Here is a 17,859-nt window from a genome sequence, read left to right as displayed (position 1 = left end):
GCTTTGGAGGGTCCTCTTTCCGGAGAGGAACCTGTTCCTAGCTCTCCTGTATTCGGGACAAATGAGACCAAGGTGTGCGAAGAAAAGGCTCGCGATCCCTGCGTGGGGAGAGAGGTGGGAAGGCGAGTCCTTTGAAGTTAGTTGGTTTGGGGCACTACCTCTCTCCTTGCCTTTCTCCAAAGAAATTCAGCCCTGCTCTCCTCCCTCACCCCAAGCCTGGGACTGGGGCTCGCCGGGTGGTACGGGCGGCCCCCAGGGGCGCACAGGGCGCCTTTGTCTGGAGGGCGGCGAAGGAGGAGGAGGGGAGCGTGCCAGACAGTGGCCACTGTGGCTGGAGTTTGGGCTAGAACTTTCTTCCGCCCTCTCCACGAGTTACCGTACTCCCGCGGGCCCACAACTCCTGCCCGGAAGCCGGGCACGCGTGGGGTCGTGGACACGCGACGGGCAGCGCTGGCCTGGGAGCGCCAACCTCCTTCCCGGAGCCACGGGCGGCGGGCGCTGAGGGGACAGAAGACGACGAGGTGGAGGAGGAAGAGAAAAAAGGGAAGGGGGGAGGGGAGGAAGGGGGGAGAAGGTCCCGAGCGCCTGCGGGGACGCGCGCCGCCGCCTCTGTTGCTGCCGCTGGCTCTGCTCGCGCTGCTGGGAGGCGGCGGCGGGGCCGCGGCGCTGCCTCTGGGCTGCAAGCACGACGGGCGGCCCCGAGGGACCGGCAGGGCGGCGGGCGCCGCCGAGGGCAAGGTGGTGTGCAGCAGCCTGGAGCTCGCGCAGGTCCTGCCCCCGGACACGCTGCCCAACCGCACGGTCACCCTGTGAGTAGCCCGCGGGGCGCCGCTCTGCTCAAGCGCCCGGTCCCCTCCCTCCTTCCCTGCCGGCGCTCTCTGTCGTGCCGCTTCTCTCTCCGCGCGACTTGCAAAAGGGTCCCGCCGGCACCCCTGTGCCTTTGTGTGAATGAAGCTGCGGGCAGGGCTGGTGCTGGGCAAGGCCCGGGGGTCTCGGCCTGGGCGCGTTTCTGCGGCAGGCGAGCAGATGTGTCCCCGAACTGCCTCCGAGCTCCGCTAGTTTGCAAAGTAAAAGTTTTCGGGTTCCCCGCGCGGTCCGGGCGCGGCGCTTTTGAGCTGCGCGGTGCCACGTGAGGATGCAAGTAAACAGGCAGTCCGCAGAGTTAAAGCTCATTCATCCAGTGCGTGGGCTGCCGGAAAACACAGTGCTAGGTTAGATTCGCCAGTCCTTCAGCTTCTTCCAACTTAAGTTACTTGGACGCAAGTTTGCAGGATACTAAAGCAGCACGAGGACTTTGAACGCCCCGGTGTGTGACCCCCAAACCGCCAGACTGTTTCCTTCGCTTTTGCTATCTTAGTTTTACTACAGTTAAAGAGCACCTTTTAAAATAGAGTTGTTTTTAAGGGCCAGAAATATATTTCAGATGAAATCGTGCAACTCCAGCTCCGTTTTCTTGGGTGTGAGCGCTCATCTTTTTAAAAGCCGAGAACTTCGGATTTGCAAACTGTGGGTTTGCTGAGCCTTGCAACTCAAGGACTTGATTTTCAGATTGAGTTTCCACCTGGAAGGAAAAATTTTTGGTCTCGTTACTCAGTTTGTGTTACGATTCACGGTCCAGTTTTGCAAGCGTGGTTCTGCCAATTCTAGCTGAACCCGTGTCCCCAGTGACTCTTGATTTTATTTTCTGAACGACGAATTGGTTTGGGAAGGCTTGAAAGTGTTTCTAATGGGTATTTTGTCGAACTGAAATATGAGTCCCTCGGCGCCGTCTTCCTCTATGTTGTTGTTTTGGTTGGTTCCCTAAAAAAGAATCAAGGCTGCCACTATAAAAACATGAAGGCAAGGGAAGCAGCATGACCTGTGAAAGAACTTAAACTGTGGTTTTTAATTTAACCCCAAAATATGGTTTTTAATTTAACCCAAATTAACCCAAGCAGGATTTATGGGTAAGACAAGTACAAATTTCATTACCAGCACCTTTGTTCTTCATTGCCATTTGTTTGAATTAGGAAAGATTTAACACAGGAAAATTGTGTGTTTCTGTTTATGGAGCCCGAAAATGGTAAAAGAGTTTTTGTTTTGTTTGATTTCCTTTACCAACACTCGACCATTTGGTAGCGGCAGCAGCTGTATTTATTTCTTAGCCAGATTCTTTGAAGTGGATATTTTGGGTATGGGACCATAATTACAGTCTGGAGTCAAGTGGAGAAAACCTTTGCGTTGCCCAACTCCCTTGTTACTCTGAAGAAATTAGTCATCATACATTTGGGTTCTGGATCAGTGGCACTTAAGCTGATTCAAGTTTAGGTCGAGTTTTTCTGAACTGTCAGCAGTGGATTAAAGCAGCTACTTTAAATTGTTGATTTTGCGGGGGAAAAAAGTTGATATTACAGAAAAATCACTTTTCAGCATATTATCAAACTATTTCACTGAATTTTTTTGAGCTGATTAAAATCTAAGTGCCGTTGAAATGCCATTTTAATACTTTTTTCACCTGAAAGCTCTTTAGATAAAAGTAAAATTAATAAAATTTATTCAGTGAATGGGAAGAAATTATAATTTATTTAAGGATCCTATAAAGTTGCTGTTCTGGATGAAGTTGGTTCAAGGTGTATCAGACCTGGTAGAGGGTCTTCTGGGCCAGTTTCCTCATTTTATTAGGGAATAAATCAGAGGGTCGCTGTGGATAAGTGACTTGTCCAAGTTCCCATGGTGAACGCCTGGCAAGGGGTCCGTGTCCCAGATCCCTGCCCTGCAGTTAAGATGTTTTCTCATCATCACCCCTTGTCTTCATCTTCCTTCTGAGTTTAGTACGGTTTTTTATTGAACTGAGGTCGTGGGCAGTGTGTCGGGGTTTGGACTAGGTGTTAGTTTCCTAGGACTGTGGTAAATTACCACAAATTTGACAGCTTAAACAACAAATTTCTTCTGTTGCAGTGCTGGAGGTCAGAGGTCTGAAATCAAGGGTTTCAGCAGGGCCATGCTCCCTCCAAAGGCTCTGGGGGAGAATCCTTGATTCTTTCAGCTTCTGACATTACTTGGCTTGTGGCAACCCAACTCCAATCTCTGCCTCTATCTTCACACGGCCTTCCCTTTGTGTGTCTCTCAAATACTCTTCTTTCTCTTCTAAGACACCAGTCATTAAATTTAGGGTCCACCGGAAGTCCAGGATGATCTCATCTAGAGATCTGTGACTTAGTTACATCTGCAAAGACCCTGTTTCCAAACAAGGTTACTTTCAGAGGTATAGGGCTGAGAACTTGGACCTATGGCTTTGGGAGACACTCACCTTTTGGTTCACTACAAAATATAGATTAAAAACATCTTTCTTCTCCAGGAACTTACGGTATTTGGGGAGAGAGATTCATGAATAAGTCTCAGGACAGTATGGTAAACGGTCTAATATCAGGGTGCACAAGTAGAAAAAGGAACCCAGAAGAGGGCAACCGAGGCCCCTTTAGGGCATAGTGGGTGGGATGGAGGATCTGAGGATCCAGAGCCAATTTGAGAAGGATGAGAAAGATGATAGTGAAGGAAATGGTGAGGCAATGAGGGGATGGAAGGTGGGAGCCCCCAGCATGCCCACAGGTGTGGAGATGCTTGTGAAGCCATGCATTTGATATTGCTTGAAAGTCAAGGGCAAGTATCTAGTGCCTGGAGTGGTGGTGGTGGCGTTGGGGCGCGGTGGGGGGCAGGTCAAGGTTGGACAGGCTCTCTGGTGGGAGTTTTCATTTCTTAGGTGTGGCCAAGCATTTTCAGCTGAGCTGTGATGCAGGTGTTGCATGGAAAGTTGATAGGGGTTGAAAGGATGGCAAGGATTGAAGTTTTCTTTTTTCTTTCTTTAATAATGAAAAATAAGGCCTGTTCTACTTAGTGGATGAACTGGACTTCAGTATATTGATAGCTTAAAGCTCAGATCTTTTTTTTTTTGTGGTATGCGGGCCTCTCACTGCCGTGACCTCTCCCGTTGTGGAGCACAGGCTCCGGACGCGCAGGCCCAGCGGCCATGGCCCACGGGCCCAGCCTCTCCGCGGCACGCGGGATCCCCCGGACCAGGGCACGAACCCGCGTCCCCTGCATCGGCACCACTGCGCCACCAGGGAAGCCCTTAACTATCTTAGTGAACAACACATTTTCATAGCCATGTTTCTAGAGAGGTCTGGCAGAAATCCTCAGCTTGACCTGTTGTTTGTATCTCATGTAGCCTTTTGTATTAAAGGATCAAATTCCATTTATTATTCTTACACACACGTGGAATAAAAATTTAACTGCATTTAAAGTTTTTGTTGGAAATCTGTTTACTTTATTCCTATGTTTTATATGAGATGCTCAATATTAAGTTTTAAAAATTCTGAGGGCGTCAGTGGTAGGTTGTACAGATTGAGCCCTGCCTTTCCAACGGTGTTTTCCTCGTGATGCTACACGGTGATTCTACTTCATCAAATGTTATGTTTGTTTGCTATCAGAAAACTGATAATTGGACGTCACCAGCGTATGCAGCTCAGTGCCAGGTACACAAAAAGAAGTGCTTGTATTGTTTGGAAACTTAAACCTAGTTGGAGAGAGAAGATTTGCACTAAAGCAAAGCAGATATCTCAGGAACAATCACAGAATGTCTGTAATTAAGTAATAAATCCTGTACTGCTGATTGTTTAAATGCTTTAGGAAGCCTGAAAAGAGGAGAGAGCAGTGGGGCTGTGGAGGCATTGGAAGAGTCTTTCATTTTCTTGGGGAAGTTAGGACTTGAGCATGGCCCAAGGGGAGTGAAAGATGGGGTTTTGGGGGCGGGGGAGGGCATTCTGCAGTAACAGTGAGGGGTGGTGACGGACTGGCCCCACTGAAATGCAGAGAGGGTTTTTGGAACCATTGGTCTATCCATGGTATTTCAAGCACGGTTCTGACCAAGGTCAGTTAGGGGAGAGTGTACAGATGGGAGGTGGAGGGGGCCCAGGCTGAAGCCTCCTGGAGCAGTGGAAGAGCCTGAGAAGGAAGGAGCCTCTGGTGAGGTAGGGGGAACACCTGGGGAGTATCTGGTCATAGAAGCCAAGAGAAGTTCAGGTTTGAAGCCAGGAATTGGGGGCGCCCCAGTTGAGAGATGCTGAGAGATGAGGAACAGTAAGACCAAGCTGGATTTGAGAGCCTGGCGCTTTGGTGCCCTCCGTGGATTAGAGGCTGTGGAAGGCAGGTTGGGGTGGTTTGAAGGGAGAACAGGGTGAGGATGGTGGTGATAGCACCTCGATGAGGAAGAAGTTTGGTGTGAAGGAAAGAGAACGTTAGCGCCTGAGTATGGTTGGGAATAGTTGGGGAGAGGGCGAAATGCACGATGGAAGGTGAGATGGGATGGGAGCTGGAGTGCAGGTGGGAGGTTTGGTTTTTGATGCAGCAGGATGTCCCATCCTCACATGGTGAAAGGAGGGAGCGCAGGCAGAGAGGCAGGCAGGAGGCTGTGGGCAGGGCAGGTGGGATGAAGAGGGCTTTGCTGCCCCCTTGCTTTTATTTTCTTAAAGACCTAGAGGCAGGGTGAGGGAGGAGGGGTGAGTAGATGATGTGAAGAGAAAGGTGAAAGAGGAGTGAAGTGGTTCTTTTGGAAAGTGAGGGAGTGACCGTCCTGGGGATGGCAGAAATGTCACCGGAGTGGAGTTGTGTCCGTTTTGCCTTGTGATCCAGTTCAAAGGGAGATGGTCAGCGCTGTTGTTTCTCTCCAGCTGCATTCAGTTTAGAGATGAGGAGCGCTGGGATTAGCCAGGCTGCTGCTTTGCCAGGTGAGGGCAACAGAGGGAGAGAAGAAGCAGCAGGGTGATTTTTGTTGTTGCTGTTTTCGGCCACACTGCGCGGCTCGCAGGATCCTAGTCTCGCGACCAGGGACCGAACCCGGGCCCTCAGCAGTGAAAGCACAGAGTCCTAACAACTGGACCGCCAGGGAATTCCCAAAGAGCAGGGTGATTTTAATGAACAGCCCCCCAAAGCTGTCGTGGCCTGAATTCTAGTGGGTCATGGGTAAGGTTTTTTTTTTTTTCCCCCGGTACGCGGGCCTCTCACTGTTGTGGCCTCTCCCGTTGCGGAGCACAGGCTCCGAACGCGCAGGCTCAGCGGCCATGGCTCATGGGCCCAGCCGCTCCGCGGCATGTGGGATCTTCCCGGACCCGGGGCACGAACCCGTGTCCCCTGCATCGGCAGGCGGACTCTCAACCACTGCGCCACCAGGGAAGCCCCTAATGGGTGAGGTTTTTAATCTTTGAATGCAAGGTCTCCTATACCTCTGTAGCTGTACTTCCCGATACTCAGCACAGCTTTTTCCCCCATGCACATTGATTGAGACACTGTTAATTTTGTAGGCTCAGTGCTGAGTGCTAGGTATTCAGGGATAAAATAAGACATGATTCTTTCATTCAAGGATCAGTCTTATACACAAATTCTCTGCTTAACCAAAGTGTGCCTCTCATTGTCCCCTGAGCAGATTTGTATTTTGCTTCCTGTGTGCCTTGGCTAAGTCTGCCACTCTCTCCTGGTATCCCTTTTCTGGTAAATTGTGGGTCCTTCTCAATCCAGCTCATCTGCTATGAACTCTTCTTTCCCTCTTCCAGTGCTCTGATCCTTCCCTAGCGCTTCTTATCTGTGCTCTTCTGTCACTTTATAGATACTTGATGCTCTCATAATGCACAGGCCCTCAAAGGAAGGGCTCTGAGACCTCAGTGGGTGGGAACATAATTGTCTTTATTGATAAGCATAATGCCAATAAAGATAGGACTGTATCTTGGGAGGTCAGGACAAGTAGAGGGATGTGAATTCAAATTTTTACCCTATTATGGCAAATGAGAACATTTATTTAGTTTAGGTCAGCATTTCACAGCTGTTGGATCCCCTATTCAAGAACGAGTCTAGTAAATCTATGGACAGTTACATTTGAACTGCATGTTCTTATGTGTATGATAAGCACACACGTTAGGCAGTGTGCTGGCAAGTTGCTCAGAAATATTGCAAAACTTTGGGCAGATTTAGGCATTTGGTCCATGAAAGCAAGTCTTAAGTTTTTCCAGTGTGATGAGAAGGTTTTGCATGACCCAGCCCCTGAATCCTGTTGCTTCTTGCCCGCTTGGAGTCCTCCGGCATCAGGAGTAGATGAGAGAAGTTGGTGGGTTTGGCAGTAAATCAGAAATAAAATACCAGAAACAAAAGAAAACAGGAGGGCTTCCCTGGTGGCGCAGTGGTTGAGAATCTGCCTGCTAATGCAGGGGACGCGGGTTCGAGTCCTGGTCTGGGAGGATCCCACATGCCACGGAGCAACTAGGCCCGTGAGCCTGCGCGTCTGGAGCCTGTGCCCCGCAACAAGAGAGGCTGCGACAGTGAGAGGCCCACGCACTGCAATGAAGAGTGGCCCCCGCTTGCCGCAACTAGAGAAAGCCCTCGCACGGAAACGAAGACCCAACACAGCAAAAAAAAAAAAATAGATAAACTAATAAACTCCTACCCCCAACATCTAAAAAAAAAAAGAAAGTAAACAGGAACTTTCGGAGGTCCTTGCCCCAATCCAGTTACAACTTCTATTCCCAGGAGCCTGTAAAGATGGCTTTTAAAAATAGGCAAAAAAACACAAAAAACAAAAACAAAACCCAGAGTAAAAATTCTTGAAAGTAAGTCAGAAAATGACAGGTGAAGTTTCTTATAGTAGTACTCGGTGACTTTTTTTTCCCATTTAGCTGCTTCTCTGAAAGCATTTGTTTTCTGTATTGTCTGTATTCCTGTGGAGGAATCTTTAAGTCCAGAGACCATAACTAGTTTATTGTTGTGTCAACAGTTTCCTCATAAACAGACAAAAATTAGGATACAGAATTCTTTAAATTTTAGTAACTTATTAAGTCAGTTTTTGCAAAAATTAGGAAGCTGTAGATGCAGACTTGCTCAATGAGTTTTTAATTGTTGCCTGACTAAATTTATTCTCATCATTTTATGCTTTATGCACGGTTTAGCTTGCACTTATGTTCAAGTGCAGACAGTTTTAGTCTGAAGAGGGGGTTTTAAAGTAAGTAGTCTCGCCCAAGCTGTTTTTCTTTCCCCCACCACTAATCTTTTAAGAAATTTTGCCTGTGTAGTGAGGGAATCTCCTGCGTGTTGGATGGGGTGGGACAGAGCTGTAGCTGGTGCCTCACAGAAGGGACACGTTTCTCCTGGCCACTTGTAGTGCCATGCTGAGCACATTGCAGATATTGGGCTTTTCACTCAGGGAAACATTTCTTGTCCTCAGATCCCTCCAGTTCAGGACCTGAAGGGAGCAAATGGAAGGGATTGGTATAAGAATTATCCAGGACTACCCCCTCCCCACGTCATAATCCCACCCTACTTCCCCCAACACCCTGGTCTTCTTTTTCCTCTTTGTCTGCAGGCCTGGACTTAAATCTGTTTTCCTACATACAACAGGGACCTTCCAAAGACCAGAGCTGACTTTTGATAATCACTCTTCTCTAGTGGCTGTCTTTATAATTCCTCCACTAGTTTTTAAAAGTGCTTGCTTTTGCGTTCATTCAACAGATACCCACTGCCTACTCTGCTCGTGGTCAGCTTGATTTAGGCCAGCCTGTGTGACTTTTTTTTTTTTTTTTTTTTTTTTTGTGCGGTACGCGGGCCTCTCACTGTTGTGGCCTCTCCCGTCGCGGAGCACAGGCTCCGGACGCGCAGGCTCAGCAGCCGTGGCTCACGGGCCCAGCCGCTCCGCGGCACATGGGATCCTCCCGGACTGGGGCGCGAACCCGTGTCCCCTGCATCGGCAGGCGGACTCCCAGCCACTGCGCCACCAGGGAAGCCCCTGTGTGACTTCTTTTTTGGCCATTAGACCAGTTTTATCCTAGTCTTGTGTGCTTGTATCCCATCCTGGAACTCTACCTCTGGCCTTCCAGATGCACAATATCTGTCACACTTCTGGATCTGGCTCTTTTTGATGTGATTTAACCTGCATCTTCTTCCATTGCCACACTCTGCTAAGAGAGCTGGAGATAGCAGGGGGGTAACTGGTGGACTTTCGGGAATTATTATACGCAATAGGGTTTGTAAAGGGAAATCTGCAAGACTGGTTTTAGGAACAGCCTCGCTAAAGGGACTGATAGACCTTTTTGGTCAGTGACCACCTTTGCTTTCCCGTCACATCTGTCTGCCGGGCACAAAGCCTTTCCCCAACCTAGTAGGTCTCAGATCTCCGGTAGCGCATAATCACTTCCATTATTTACAGCAGTTCTTTCCAAGCATTTTCATGTCATGACACACACACACAGTGATTATGTTTGTGTGGAGGGTGCTCCAGGCCAGAGTCCCACTGCCCCAGGCCCTGAATCCCAGCCCCGGGTGGTCCGGTGGGGTGGGGCAGAGGCGTTTATCTCCACCTCCCCCAAACCTGGCTGCTGAGCTTGCTGTTGAGATTTTCCACCTTGTGTTGAATCACCTGGGAACATTAAAAGTTCAGATGCCTGGGCCACAGATCTCGTGATCTGATTTGACTGGTCCAGGATGGGACCTGGAAGTTGGTATGTTTCATGGCTCTGCAGGTGATTCTCTTGTCACCTGGGCTGAGAACCTGTTTTCTAGCAGCACAGCGACCTGAAGGAGTAACTGTCTTCACCAGCTGCTATCCGCTGCAACAAAAGAAGGCAGAAGAAGGAGCAGAGGAACAGATTGAGGAACACGGTCTCAAGACGGGGGCAGGGAGGGAGGGGACTGTCCCCAGGTGGAGCAAGGATGGGTGAAAATCAAGAGACATTTTTAGGACAGAGCTGAGAGCTTTAGGGTGGGGCCTTATTCATAAGAGAGAAGAAAAATGACTTTGTAAAGTGGCAAGTGATGTGTTGAAGTTGGGTTTAATACCAAGTCATAGGGTTAAGGACAATAAAGTTTTGGCGATGCGTTGTAGTACTAAAGGAATGAACTGAGAAAGTCTAAGGGCAGCAAGCATTTGTCCAAACCAGTATCTGAGGGCCTGATACTCAGATGGAATAGGCAACGAAACACATATGCCCCCTGCCTCCGTCTACCTTAAATCCTTTATTTTATATTAAATTTAAAATAGAGATTTATTTCCAGTAATAATTCATTACTAATATAAAATAATAAAATAGTATAGAGAAACTATGAGAGGCCCAATTCCCCAAATATCTGCCTGCTCTGGGAATTTTGTTTTTTAGTCTTTACTAGTCTGATAAGTTAAAAAAAAATGCTTATTTTAATTTACATTCTGATTATAAGTGAAGTTTAATGTAGTTTGACATGTCTACAAAAGGGTCATTTGTATTTGGCCGCCTTCTCTGTACAGTTTTAGTTTCTAGTAGCTTTTTCCCTCCCCAGTTGACACATTTTGTTTAAGCAGCCACTCCTCATCTGATAATACATTTCTTTCATTATTTTCTTACTGCTTTGGCTGGGACTAAGGAGGCAGGACTGTGGGCATCTCTGTCGTATTCTTGACTTGAGAATGGACAGGTAGGTTGGGCAGACGAGGACAAGAGATTTCCTCTAGCAGGGCACATAACTTTGTTGCTAGGCTAAATCCACTCATATAACAGGCAGGCATTTGCTAGTTGCTTTTAGCTCTTTATCAATTCGCATGACTGACATTCTTGGTTCTTAGTTTAAGTAAAATAAAAAATACCTTTTGTCCTTTTTTTCTTCCCATATTTTGCCTTGTTAAGTTTAAATTTCCATGTTTGAACTGTGCATATTTGAAATCTTTTGTTCCTGAGAAATCAGGATGGGGGAGGGGGAAGGGCAAATCTGTGGAATATAATCCTATACAAAGAAGGCTAAATTGTCCATCACCCTCACTACCTGCTTCTTAGAATATTTTTATTAAATTCTTCTGGATGACAGTGGCGTGAACATGAAGAAAATCTTTTGGCAGGATTGCTAGCCCTACATGTAAAAGTGGTGCTTTCACCTAGTCAAGAATTGTACACAAGTCCCCTCTTATCCCCAGTTTCAGTTGCTCATGGTTAACCATGGTCTGAAAATATTAAATGGAAAATTCCAGAAATAATTCATAAGTTTTAAATTGTGCACCATTCTGACTAGCATGATGAAACCTCGCTCTGTCCTGCCTGGGATGTGAATCATCCCTTTGTCCAGCGTACCCGCCTGTTAGTCACTTAGCAGCCGTCTGGGTCATCTATCAGATCGACGGTCCTCGTATCTCAGTGCTTGTGTTCAAGTCACCCTTATTTTACTTCATAATGATCCCCTAAGTGTAGGAGTAGTGATGCTGGCAATTCGGATGTGCCAAAGAGAAACTGTAAAATGCTTCCTTTAAGTGAAAAGGTGAAAGTTTTAGACTTAACAAGGGAAGAAAAAGAAATCATATACTGAGGTTGCTAAGATCTACAGTAAGAACAAATCCTTTAACCATGAAATAGTGAAGGAAAAAGAATTTGTGTTAATTTTGCTGTTGCATTTCAGACTGCAAAAGTTCTATGGCCACAGTGCTTGAGAAGTGCTTGGTTAAGATTGATAAGACATTACATTTGTACAATGAGAGATTCTGAGAGAGACTACCTCCATAGAATTTTATTACAGTATATTGTTATAACTGTTCTAGTTTATTGTTGATGATCTCTTACTGTGCCTAATTTATAAATTAAACTTTATCAGAGATATGTATGTATAGGAAAAAATCATAGTATAGTATATAAAGGGTTCAGTACTACCCAAAGTTTCAGGCATCTACGGGGGGTCTTGGAACATATCCCCTGCAGATAGGGAGGGACTACCGTACTTGCAGACCAAAATGTTTCCCCAGAGGAGGAATAAGCATGTCCCCAACCCAGGCTGTGGGGAAATAAAGGATCCCTGGGGTAATCTGAGCTCCTCCAGCCTTACCCCCAGCCCTCTCCCCTGCATCCCCCCCAGCACAGGACATAATGCATAGTATGTGATTGTGAGTTAAATTCATTCCCTATATGAAGACATTTCTGAATTAAAGTAAGTAGTTCCAGGTATGTGACCTAGCTTCCCCTAGAATGTCAGTTCCATCGAGGTCAGCGAGACTGTTTTGCTCCTTCCTGCAACTGTAGCACCTAGAACAGTGGTAGGCTTTTAATTGGCATTTCTGTGATGGCCTCATGTTGTGAGCCGGGTAGAAAGCAGGTTGTAAATTGTGTTGAGGATGACACTTCAGTCTAAACCCTCCTGAGATTTAAATGAAGGAAACTTAAAGCAGGCTTTGGAGATGTAACTGTAATACAGATTCTGTAATGCAGTTGTTAAACTTTTCTTTCTTTAAGACGGCTTGAATCTAAGTCTAATTAAATTGATTCATTTCCCATCAAGATAAGACTTAAAAGCAATTCTTTGTTTCAAGTGCAATTCTTCCCAACTCTTTTCTCATGAAAAGGCAAAGAGAAATTGACTAGGGGTGTATTCATCTCTAGTACTGTGTTTTAAGACAGATGGGCTTTCTGTTAGATTATTTGTTTTAACCTTTGATTTGTTTGTTTTAAACAAGACCAAGTGTGATCTCTCCCTTTCTAGCGAAGATTTGATATGAATCCTAAGTCTTTCGGATACCATGTGACTTGCAGTCCACCCTGGCAATCAGTGCTAGGCTGACTCCTCCGTTCCTTGTGACCGCATCCTACCTCACGTTTGCTTGCATTGCTGCAGGTGTCATACTGTTTGGAATGATTTATTTACAGTTCCCGCTCTCTTACCAGATTGTGAACTCTTTTTTTTAAAAAAACTGAAGTATAATTGATTTAGTTTCAGATATACAACATAGTGATTCAATATTTTTATAACTTTAAATGGAGTATAATCTGTAATGAAATCGTGTCTATATTTCTCTGTGCTGTACAATCTATCTTTGTTGCTTATTTAATACATTGTAGTTTGTATCTCTTAATCCCATTCCCCTGTATTGCCCCTCTCCCCATTCCTTCTCCCCATTGGTAACCACTAGTTTGTTCTCTGTATCTGAAAGTCTGTTTTTGTTTTGTTATATCCATCCCTTTGTTTTATTTTTTAGATTCCACATATAAGTGGTAACATAGAGTATTTGTCTTTCTCTGACTTATTTCTCTTAGCGTAGTACTCTGTAGGTCCATCCACATTGTTGCAAAGGGCAGAATTCCATTCTTTTTTATGGCTTAGTAATGTTCCATTGTATACATATACCACGTTTTCTTTATCCGTTCAACTGTCAGTGGACACTTAGGTTGCTTCCATATCTTGGCAATTGTAAATAATGCTGCTATGAACATTAGGGTGCAAATTAGCGTTTTCATTTTCTTCAGATGTATACTCAGCAGTGGAATTTCTGGATCATATGGTAGTTCTGTTTTTCATTTTTTGAGGAACCTCCATGTTGTTTTCCATAGTGGCCGCACCAGATTGTGAACTCTTGATGGTGATGTTTATCTCTGTATTCTCAGTGTCTATCACATAAACACGCAGTGAGTCTTTGTATAAAGAAGTATCATTTTCCCCACTATTTTTTTCCTCAGGTAGGATTAGGGGAAGAATCTTACATTATTTTTAACACAAGATGATGAATCTATCGTAGATAAGCTCGAGAGTCTTCAAAGCGGAATACCCTACCTACAAGGTCAAGGCTTAAACTCCCACTCTGCCTTCGATAGTGAAAAGTGCTTCTCTTTTGCCCAGATTATTTCATTTTCTTCCTCCCCTTTTCTTGATCTGTTTCCCTCCTACTTCTTGAGAAACTATCACTTATCTTTTCAGTTTCTCTCCTAGTTTGTGATGTTTCTCCTTGGCATACATAGCCTCTGTTTAAAAAAAAAACCCCAAAACAAACAAAAAAACTCCCCTCCCCCAAACCACCCTTGTAGCAGCACCATGTTGGAGTAGTTACTCTTCTTCCTTCACAATTAACCTTCTTGAAAGGGAGGCATGAATCCATCCCTGCAGTACCTTACCTTTTATTTGTTTCAGTCCATTGTTGTCGAGTTTCTGCACTGTGCCTTGCCTGGAATCTGCTTAGATTCAAAGATCTTTCATTCCTCCACTGCGTGTGTATAATCTTCTTCTGGTCACCACATCTGTTACCATGATCACTTAATTATTGAATTTCAGCAATTTGACATGGTTTGGGCTCAGAAGCTCCTATGGGGAAATGGCTAGCTTGGTTGCATGGTTTCCTGCCAAGATGGGCCACAAAGAGCAGTACCTCCTTAGGGGATGGTGTGCTTTTGAAGGCAAAGCCCTAGGGAGTGGGTGTCATCTACTCTGAACCATGATAAGTAGAGATTGTCTACTTGAGATTATGGCCTACTTAGAGAACCCTAGTTAAGTGTCTGCTGTGACTTGATTTTTCAGGGCTCCTTGCTGGAAGAAAAAAAATGTCTTCGAGTTCTTCCCTCAGGGATAAAGTTGAAAAACTTGCCCATCAGTTTAGCTAGAACAGCTTAGCAACCACAGACTGGGGCCATGATGTAAGAACTTTGTCAGACTTTCCCTTTTTAAGCTTTGTTATTTAGCCTTTCCATCATTTTTCATTTTAGTGTTTATAGAACTTTAAAAATTGGAGATGTCCTGTTACCGCATGGAGCAGAGATGAGGGGGGATTATGGAGACCTCCTATACTAAATCTGAGTACGTCCAGAGTGAGAGTAGATGGTGACAGCTTGTAAATGGAAAGTGTTTATTTTTCTGTTGGAAGGTTGATAGTAAAGCCAATGTGAAGATCCTTCTTATTCTTTCAAGAGTGTGGGATTGGGCTTCCCTGGTGGCGCAGTGGTTGAGAGTTCACTTGCCGATGCAGGGGCACAGGTTCGTGCCCCGGTCCGGGAAGATCCTACATGCCGCGGAGCGGCTGGGCCCTTGAGCCATGGCCGCTGAGCCTGCGCGTCTGGAGCCTGTGCTCCGTAACGGGAGAGGCCGCAACAGTGAGAGGCCCGCGTACCGCTCAGTTTAGCTAGAACAGCTTAGCAACCACAGACTGGGGCCATGATGTAAGAACTTTGTCAGACTTTCCCTTTTTAAGCTTTGTTATTTAGCCTTTCCATCATTTTTCATTTTAGTGTTTATAGAACTTTAAAAATTGGAGATGTCCTGTTACCGCATGGAGCAGAGATGAGGGGGGATTATGGAGACCTCCTATACTAAATCTGAGTACGTCCAGAGTGAGAGTAGATGGTGACAGCTTGTAAATGGAAAGTGTTTATTTTTCTGTTGGAAGGTTGATAGTAAAGCCAATGTGAAGATCCTTCTTATTCTTTCAAGAGTGTGGGATTGGGCTTCCCTGGTGGCGCAGTGGTTGAGAGTTCACTTGCCGATGCAGGGGCACAGGTTCGTGCCCCGGTCCGGGAAGATCCTACATGCCGCGGAGCGGCTGGGCCCTTGAGCCATGGCCGCTGAGCCTGCGCGTCTGGAGCCTGTGCTCCGTAACGGGAGAGGCCGCAACAGTGAGAGGCCCGCGTACCGCAAAAAAAAAAAAAAGTGTGGGATTTCAGGAAACTTCTTAGCTTTCTGTTGAAATTAAATTTGGTAGACCTGCTGTTTTTATTTCTACTTCTGTTGAAACCTTAAAGCATCCATGATTGAGTTAGCTAATATAGGTGGTTAAAAACTTCTAATGCTAGTTCGACTTTCTCCCAAATCCGGTTTGGTAGTTATCTTAAACTACTGTAAGTAGTGCAAACTAAGGTGTCTAAAGCGCCTTGGCCTCCAGAACTTTATGTAGTTGACCGTTGAACAACATGGATTTGAACTGTGTGGTTACACTTATATGAGTGGAAGTTTTTCAGGCGTTCAGTGCTATAGTACTGCACTATCTGAGGTGGGTTGAATCCGTGGTTATGGAGGAACCGTGTATAGTGAGAGCTGACTATAGGTTATTATTCAGATTTTCCACTGAGTGGAGGGTTGCTGCCCTCACCTCCATGTTTTTCAAGGGTCCACTATGTGTCAGTGCCCTGAGCTGATTTACAAGTTCTAATGACTGCCAACATTGCGATGTTTATCGTGTGCCGTGTACTGTGCCACGTGCCCCACATACACATCCCAGCTGGTAAAACAATCTCATAAGGTTGGCATTCTTCCTATTTTTTCAGGTGTGCCAACTGAGCGTGGACAGGTAAATTGATCGTCTCAAGTTACACACCTTTTCGGCTTCTGGCCTAGGACTGTGGCCTTTAGGCCTGTAATTCTCACTATTGTTCTGTTCATAAAAGTCACAGACAACCTAAATGCTCATGTTGGCAGTAGGGTTTGAGAATAAGCGTTAGTAGAACAAAAGATATGCGGGAACTTGTTTACTTTGAACCATTGCCTTAGAGCTGGCTGACTGATGGGAAAACAAAGTAACTAGTACTTACTGTGTCCTAGTAACTGAAGGAAAGAAATTTAACATCTCATTTGCTATCATCAGGAGGTTGTGGGAATGATCAGAGTGTCCTACTTAGGACTGCAGTGTAGTATTATTGATTATTAAATAGTCCTCTTACCTGCATTCTTGAGATTGAAAATGTTATCCTGGTGTAATAAATGACCTATCTCAAATATAGCTGCCCTATTAAGATGAAAGGAATACTCACATCATAGCGGGTAGTTGCATTTTTGGTGGGTCTCCGTGGGAAGTGAAAAGAATGCATAACACTTTTTTTAGGGAACGCTCACAACTACCTGTCACAGTTATGCCTGGGTAAGCAGGGAACTGGCACGCCTATCCCATATTTGATAAAGATGACCAGAAAGCAGGATACAGAGGAAATAGCAACGAGACTGAATGGATACGGGGCCTTACGTTAGCTTTGCTGCCAAGTAGAATGGTGACCCTTAGCACATCATAATTTTTTGGCTCTCACTTTCCTGAAGAGGAAAATGAGGTTTTGAACTAGATTATCTTTTAAGGCTCTTTAACTGCTGAAATTCAAGATTACTGTGATATTTTAAAAAAATCCACAGAGTTCATGTGCACATTGAATGAAGCTCAAATTATGTCTTAGAAGGAATTCATTTCATTATAATAGTAACCAAGTGCAGGGATGTTTTCTTGGCCACATGTCTTTTCTCACCACTCTAGGCTGATTGCCCCTCACTCACTGAGACCTGCCTTCATTCCCTGGGGCTGATCCCAATATTGGGACCTTGTGCTTTCATCCTATTAACTGTTTTTGTTTTTTTTTAAATTTTTTTTGGTCCCTGAGTTCCTGAGTTAGATCTGAACCCTTGATGAGCGCTAGCACTGAACTCTGGTTGTCTCTTTGCAGGTCCCCGTTCTTTCCTGTTATAGGAATATAGATTATTAAACCTCAGTTCAGTGAGTCCACCAGCCTGCTCATCTGAGTTTCTGAGTATCAAAGGAATGTACAAGTTGTCCATAAAGTTCAGAAACGTATACTTTTTTTTTTTAGCAAAGTGAAGATGCCTTTTTTGACTTTATACACACAGACACGCATGTATTTTTCCTTTATTTTCGGACTGTATGGATGTCCTACAGGTTCTGTATCACATGATTATTTCTTTTGCCTGCATGTCCCCCCGCCCCCACCTTACTGCTTTGCCCGTATTACCACATGTTTATTACACATCTTTTGACGCCAGTGTTCTGGCTGATTCTCTTTCACAGCACTTCCTTGTTGACTTTGTACACAGAACTCACTCTCAGTGGGCAGGTCAGTTCCTGGTCACGATCCCCCCACCAGTTATAAAAAGTACACTGAGGTCATAATTGTCTATGATAGAGTTTCTGCAATAGAACCAGTATGGCAAGTAGATTTCTTGAATGACAGCACCTGTGAATTGGGAGCAGCCATTAGGAGTGTTGCCTGAGCTTATCAGGAAAGTGCCAGGACTGACTCCTGATCTGGCATGGGACAGGGATGTGGCACACGTGCCCTTATTTGCCAATGGCCCTGGAAGCCTAAAACT

The 17,859-nt window shown here is 45.5% G+C and overlaps 1 protein-coding gene across 1 annotated transcript in view; it reads left to right on the top strand.

Moving 5' to 3' along the window:
• The first annotated feature begins 604 nt into the window (after positions 1-604).
• The window catches only part of ADGRA3 (adhesion G protein-coupled receptor A3), a 118,010-nt gene continuing 100,755 nt past the window's right edge, over positions 605-17,859 (top strand). Inside the window, exon 1 of the mRNA XM_024745560.1 lies at positions 605-809. The gene's annotated coding sequence lies outside the window, so the exon portion shown is untranslated. The remainder of the gene's footprint in view (positions 810-17,859) is intronic.

Source organism: Neophocaena asiaeorientalis, unplaced genomic scaffold, assembly GCF_003031525.2.
Source record: "Neophocaena asiaeorientalis asiaeorientalis breed wild unplaced genomic scaffold, Neophocaena_asiaeorientalis_V1.1 scaffold397, whole genome shotgun sequence".
NCBI classification, from domain to species: domain Eukaryota; kingdom Metazoa; phylum Chordata; class Mammalia; order Artiodactyla; family Phocoenidae; genus Neophocaena; species Neophocaena asiaeorientalis.
This window is presented reverse-complemented; position numbering and strand designations above follow the sequence as displayed.